The following is a 7,682-nucleotide window of genomic DNA, read 5'->3' on the forward strand; positions in this document are numbered from 1 at the left end:
ACAACAGATGCTGGAGAGGATGTGGCAAGAAGGGAACACATCTACACTGTTGCTGGGAGTGTAAACTAGTACAACCTCTGTGGAAAACAGTTTGATGATTCCTAAAAGAACTAAAAATCAACCTTCCACATGACCCCACAATCCCCTTACTGAGAATATACCTGGAGTAACTCAAATCACTCTATAAAAAGATACCTGCACATGTTTGTTTATTGCAGCATTATTCACAATAGCAAAAATATGGAACCAACCATGCTGCCCATCAAAAGAGGATCGAATTTTTAAAATGTGGTACATATACACAATGGAATATTATGCAGCCATAGAGAAGGACAAACATACGGACTTTGCAGCAACTTGGATGGATCTGGAGTCAATCATACTCAGTGATCTATTACAGAAACAAAGAACAGAGTACCATATGTTCTCACTCACAAGTGGACCTTGAACAATTATAATATTATAAGAAAGGGATTGGCAGTAGCGGGAAACTGGGGAGGAGCGTGGGGTTGGCAGTTGAGGGAAATGGCTAGGGGAAGGAGGGGCATACTTCATCCACAAGGGTACCTGCATAATCAACATTTGTATACCTAACCTTGAATTGTACCCCACATCTTTATAATAAAAAGTAAATTTTAAAAAATATGGTACATATACATGATAGATTATTACACAGCCATAAAGAAGGACAAAGTTGTGAGCTTCACAGCAGCTTGGATGGATTTAGAGTCCATAATACTGAGTGATCTATCATAGAAATAAAGAACTGAGTACCATATATTCTCACTCATAAGTGGACCTTGAACAATTATGGTAATACTATACGAAAAGGATTGGCAGTGGTGAGAAATTGCTTGGGGAGGACAGGGGCAGGATTGGCAGTAGTGGGAAACTGCCAGGGGAGGGGGGGCACACCTCATCAATAAGGTTACCTGCATAATGAACATTTGTATGCCTAACTCTGAACTGTACTCCACATCTTTTTTTTTTTTGAGTTGGAGTCTCACTCTGTCGCCCAGACTGGAGTGCAATGGCCACTCCCGGCCACTGCAGCCTTGACCTGCTGGGCTCCGGTGAGACTTCCGCCTCAACCTTCCAAGTAGCCGGTATTACAGGCATGCGCTACCATACCCGGCTGATTTTTTGATTTATTGTAGAGATGAGGTCTTGCCAAGTTGCCCAGGCAGGTCTCGAACCCGCGGGCTCAGGCAATCCACATCTTTACTCCACATCTTTAAAATAAAAAAAAAATTTTTTTAACAAAAAAACTGTCTTTCCCCTTTAAGAAACTTCTCGGTGAATTTCTTCACTGATATGTGTTCCCCAGCTATTAATTTAATAAACTTTTTTTTTTTTCTAAAAAAAAAAAAATGTTATAGACTGGTAGAATGGATGAAAAATAAAAAACACACAACCCAAATATCTGGCCTCAAAAGACCCACTTAACTCACAAAGACTCTTATAAACTCAAAGTAAAGGGGTGGGGAAAATTTTTCCATGCAAATAGAAACCAAAAATGAGCAGGAGTAGCCATTCCCATATCAGCTAAAGCAGATTTTAAAATAAAACCAGTAAAAAAAAAGACAAAGATGACTATTATCCAATTAGAAGACATAACAATTTTAAATATATATATGCCTAACACCAGAATCTTCAGCTTTATAAAACAAATTCTGCTAGACCTAAAAAAGAGAGAGAGAGAAAGAGAGAGAGAGACAGACAGCAATACAATAGTCGTGGGAGATTTCAACACTTCACTGACAGCAATAGACAAATCATCAAGGCAGAAAGTCAACAAAGAAACACTGAAGTTAAACAGGACTTGAGAGAAAATGAAATTAACAGACATCTATAGAACATGTCATCCCAAAACTACAGAATATACATTTTTCTCACCAGCACATGGAATACTCTCCAAAATAAATCATACAGTAGGCCACAAGTCAAGCTTCAATAAATTAAAAAAACTTGAAATCATATCAAACACCTACTCAGATCACAGTGGAACAAAACTAGAAAAAAACTACAAGAACTCACAGAACCAAACAAAGATATAGAAGTTAAACAATGTGCTCCTGAATGATCCCTGAGTCAACAATAAAATCAAGTGTAAATTTAAAGATTCCTTGAAGTGAATGACAACCATGAAACAAGTTATCAAAAACTCTGGGACATAGCCAAAGCTGTGCTCAGAGGAAAATTGATAGCACTTAGGACCCACATTAATAAGACCGAAAGATCATATATGGACACCTAACATCAAAACTTAAGGAACTAGAAAACACAAACAAACCACAATCAAAGCTAGCAGAAGAAAAGAAATAATGAAGAACAGAGCAGAACTAAATGAAATTGAAATTTTTTTTAAATGCAAAAAGATCAATGAAACAAAATGTTGGTCTTTGAAAAGATACTAGCTAGACTAAGAAATGAAGAGAGACGATTCAAATTAGCTCGATCAGAGATGAAAAAGGAGCCATTACAACTGATACAATGGAAACTCAAAAGGTCAGCCAAGACTATTATGAACACCTCTATGAAAAAAACTTGACAATCCAGAGGAAATGAATACATTCTTGGACACATACAATGCCCCAACCTTGAATAAGGAAGAAACAGAAATCCTGAACAGACCAATAACAACGAGCAAGATAGAAACAGTAATTAGAAGTCCCCCAACAAAAAAAATGTTCAGGACCTGATGGACTCACAACTTAATTCTACCAGACCTTCAAAAAACTGATATTAATTTTGCTGCAGCTATTTCACAAGATTGAAGAGGAAGTAATCCTCCCTGACTCATTCTGTAAAACTAGTATAACTCTGATGCCAAAGCCAGAAAAAGACACAACAAAAAAGAAAACTACAGACCAATAGCCCTTATGAACATAGATGCAAAAATCCTCAGCAGAATATTAATTAACTGAATTCAAAGCACATAAAAATAATAATACATAATGATCAAGTGAGTTTCATCCCAGGGATGCAAGGGTAGTTTAACATATGCAAGTCAATGAACATAATCAACTACATAAACAGAACTAAAAACAAAAATCATGATCATTTCATTAGACAAAGAAAAAACACTTGATAAAATCCAGCATCCCTTCATGACAAAAACTCTCAGCAAAATAGGTGTAGAGGAAACATTCCTCAAAATAATAAAAGCTATATATGATAAAACCCACAGCCAATGTCATTCTGAATGGAGAAAGTTGAATACATTCCCCCTGAGAACTGGAACAAGGCAAGGATGTTCATTTTCACCACTAATATTCAACATAGTTCTGGAAGTTCTAGCCAGAGTAATCAGGCAATACAAAAAAAATAAAAGGTATCCAAATTGGAAAAGAAAGAACCAAATTATCTCTGTATATTGACAATATGATCTTTTGCGTAGAGAACCCTAAAGACTCCTACAAAAGATTCCCAAACTTGATAAATGAATTTGGTATAAAGTTTCAGTATACAAAAACAACACACACAAATCAGCAGTACTGCTATACACCAAAAGCAACCAAACTGAGAATCAAATCAAGAACTCAATTCCATTTACAACAGCAATCAAAAGGCCAAAATACCCAGGAATACATTTAACCAAGGAGATGAAGGTTCTCTACAAGGAGAACCACAAAATTCTGATGAAAGAAACTGCAAAGGACCAAACAAATGGAGAAACATCCAACGCTCATGGATTGGAAGAATCAATATTATTAAAATGACCATATTACCCAAAGCAATCTACAAATTCAATGCAATCCTTGTCAAACTACCAGCGTTTAGAATGAAGCAATCCTAAAATTCATATGGAACCAAAAGAGAACCAGAATAGTCAGAGCAATCCTAAGCAAAAAGAACAAAGCTGAAAGTATCACATTACCTGACTTCAAATTATGCTACAAGGTTGTAGTGTTCAAAACAGCATGGTATGAGTACAAGAGCAGACACATGGACAAATGGAACAGAATAAAGAATCCAGAAATTAGATCTCTCTCTTTAGCGCTAATAATATTTGTTTTATATATCTGGATCCTCTAGTATTGGGTGCATATATATTTAGAATTGTTATAACCTCTTGCTAGATTGGTCCCTTTATCATTATGTAATGATATTCTTTGTCTCACTTTATGTTTTTTTGACTTAAAATCTATTTTTTTCTGATATGATTATAGCTACTCCTGCACACCTTTTGTTTGATCTTTGACAAAGCACACAAAAGCATACTCTGGGAAAAGGACATCCTATTCAAGAAATGGTGCTGGGAAAATTGGATAACTAAATGCAAAAAAAAAAAACAAAACTTGATCCCTATTTCTCCCCATATACAAAAATTAACTCAAGGTGGACTAAAGACTTTAATGTCAGATCTGAAACCATAAAACAAATACATCTGTACCCGCAAATCTAAAATTTTTTAAAAACCACAAAATTATCACTACAAAAAAACTTCACCAAATTATAAAGGTATACAATAAAAGTGGAAGAAAGAAACAAACAATATACAAAACAATCAGAAAATAATAAACCAAATGACAGGAATAAATCCTCACCTATCAATAACAGCCTTGAGTAAATGGTTTAAATTCCTCAATTAAAAAATATATACCCGGGTTCGGTGGCTCAGCCTGTAATCCTGCGCCTTTGGGAGGCTGAGGTGAGTGGATTGCCTGAGCCTGCAGGTTCGAGACCCGCCTGGGCAGCGAGATCTCATCTCTATAATAAATCAAAAACTCAGCCGGGCGTGGTAGTACATGCCTGTAATTCCGGCTACTTGGAAGGCTGAGGCGGAAAGATTGCCGGAGCCCAGCAGGTCGAGGCTGCAGTGGCTGGGAGCGGCCACTGCACTCCAGTCTGGGAGACAGAGTGAGACTCCAACTCAAAAAATAAATAAATAAATAAATAAAAAATATTTTTTTATTTGTTTTTTTAACCATATACAAGCTGTATGGTTTAAAAAACAAAGACCCAACTGTATGCTACCTACAAAAAATTCACATCACTTGTAAAGACACACATAGACTGAAATTAAAAGAATGAAAAAAATAATATTACATGCGAATGGAAACCGAAAGTGTGCAGGAGCAATAATAGTTATGTAAAAAAAAAAATAGACTTTAAGTCAAAAAACATAAAGTGAAACAAAAAAGGTCATTATATAATGATAAAGAGATCAATTTAGCAAGAGGAATAACAATTGTAAATATATATGTACCCAACACCAGAGGATCCAGATATATAAAGCAAATATTATTAGAGCTAAAAAGAGAGAGAGAGAGAAACCTAATACAATAATAGTTGGGGCCTTCAGCATCCTCTTTCGGCATTGGACAGATCATCTAGAATAAAATCAATAAATACAAAACATTATACTTAGTATGCCCTATAGATCAAAGGGACCTAACAGACATTTACAGAACATTTCATTCAACAGATGTGGAATAAACATTTTTTTCTCATTAGCACATGGAACACTATTTGGGATAGACCATATGCTGGGCTACAACATAATTCTCAATACATTTAAAAAAATCAAATCAACATCAAGTATCTTCTGAGACCACAAAGGAATAAAACTAGCAATAAACAACAAGAGGACCATTGGAAACTGTACAAATACATGGAAATTAAACAACATGCTCTTGAATGACTAATGGGTCAATGAAGAAATTAAGAAGGAAATAAAATTTCTTGAAATACATAAAATGGAAATACAACGTAAAAAAACCTATGAAATACAGAAAAAAACTGTACTAAGAGGGAAGTTTATAGCAATAAATTTCTAATCAAAAAAGTAGAAAGATTTCAAATAAACAACCTAACAATGCACCTCAAGGAACTAGAAAAGCAAGAACAAACCAAAACCAAAATTAATAGTAGGAAAAAAATAATAAAGATCAGAACAGAGCTAAAAAACAAAAAATAGAATCTAAAAACACAACACCTAGAATTATCAAAATGAAAAATTGATTTTTGGGAAAGATGCAATTAATACATTTAATTTAACAAAATTAATAAAGAGAGAGTATGTGACAAATAAATCAGACATAAAAGGAGACATTACAACAGATACCACAGAAGTATAAAGAGTCATTAGAGACTATTGTGAACAACTATACGCTAACAAATTGGAAAATCTAGAGAAATGAATAAATTCCTCGACACCAACACATAAAGCCTACCAACATTGACTCAGGAAGAAAATAGAAAACCAGAACAGACAAATAACAAGTAATGAGATTGGATCATTAAAGCAAATCTCCCAATAAAGAAATGCCCAGGACCAGATGGCTTTACTACTGACTCTAGCAAATTTATAAAGAAGTAACACTAATACTTCTCAAACTATTCCAAAATATTGAAGAGGAGAGAATTCTTCCTTACTCATTATATGAGGACAGCATTACTGTGATACCAAAAAAAAAAAAAAAAAAGACGAAGACACAACAAATAAAGGAAACTACGGGTCAATATTCCTCATAAACAGATGCAAAAATACTCTACAAAATAGTAGCAAATTAAATACTAAAACACATAATAAAGACAATATACTATGATCAAGTGAGACTTACCCCCCTTGATGCAAGGAGGGTTCAACATATGCAAGTCAATAAATGTGATACATCATATCAACAGAATAAAGAACAAAAACCATAAGATCATCTCAATAGATGCAGAAAAAGCACTTGATAAAAGTTCAGCATTCCTTCATGGTAAAAACTCTCAATAAATTAGGCATAGAAGGAACATACCTCAATATAATAAAGACCATATATTGACAAACCCACAGCTAACATTATACTTAATGTGGAGAAAATGAAAGCCTTTTTTTCTAAGAACTGAAGCAAGACAGGGTTGCTCAACTTCACCACTCTTACTCAATACAGTATTAGAAGTCCTAGCCAGAGTAATCAGGGAAGAGAAAGAAATAAAAGACATCCAAGTTGGAAAAGAGGAAGTCAAATTGTCCCTCTTTGCTTATATATCAGAAAAACCTCAAGACAACACACACAAAAAACTCTCAGAACTGATCAAGAAATGCAGTAAAGTTGTAGGATACAAGATCAATATACAAAAATCAGTAGCATTTCTTACACCAGTAATGAACTAACTGAAAAGGAAATCAAGAAAGTAATCCCATTTACAATAACTACAAAAAAATACCTAGGAATAAGTTTAACCAAGGAGGTGAAATATCTCTACAACAAAAACTACAAAACATTGATAAAAGAAATTAAAGAGGACACAAAAAAAGTGGAAAGACATTTCATGTTCATAAACTGGAATAATTAATATTGTTAAAATGACCATACTACCTAAAGAAATCTACAGATTTAATTCAATTCCTAGCTAAATATCAATGACATTTTTTAAAGAAATAGAAAAAAATCCTAAAATCTGTATGGAACCATCTAAGACCCAGAATGGCAATCCTAGGAAAAAGAACAAAGCTGGAGGCATCACACTCCCTGACTTCAAAATATACCACAAAGTTATAGTTTTTAAGGAGTCCGTGTGTGGGTATCTTTGTGTACTAAAGAAGTGGCATTTAATGGCACACCATGGTGAATTTGCTCCCTCTGCTTTTTCCCACTGACCAGCCAAATTTGTGTCAGTGATGTTTCAAATTTCAGTGTATCCTGGTGTCTTCCTCACTTTAGGAGTATGACTTTATGAATTATATT

The sequence above is a fragment of the Carlito syrichta genome, unplaced genomic scaffold (assembly GCF_000164805.1).
Source record: "Carlito syrichta isolate Samal-C Ts95f unplaced genomic scaffold, Tarsius_syrichta-2.0.1 Scaffold123377, whole genome shotgun sequence".
Lineage (NCBI taxonomy): Eukaryota > Metazoa > Chordata > Mammalia > Primates > Tarsiidae > Carlito > Carlito syrichta.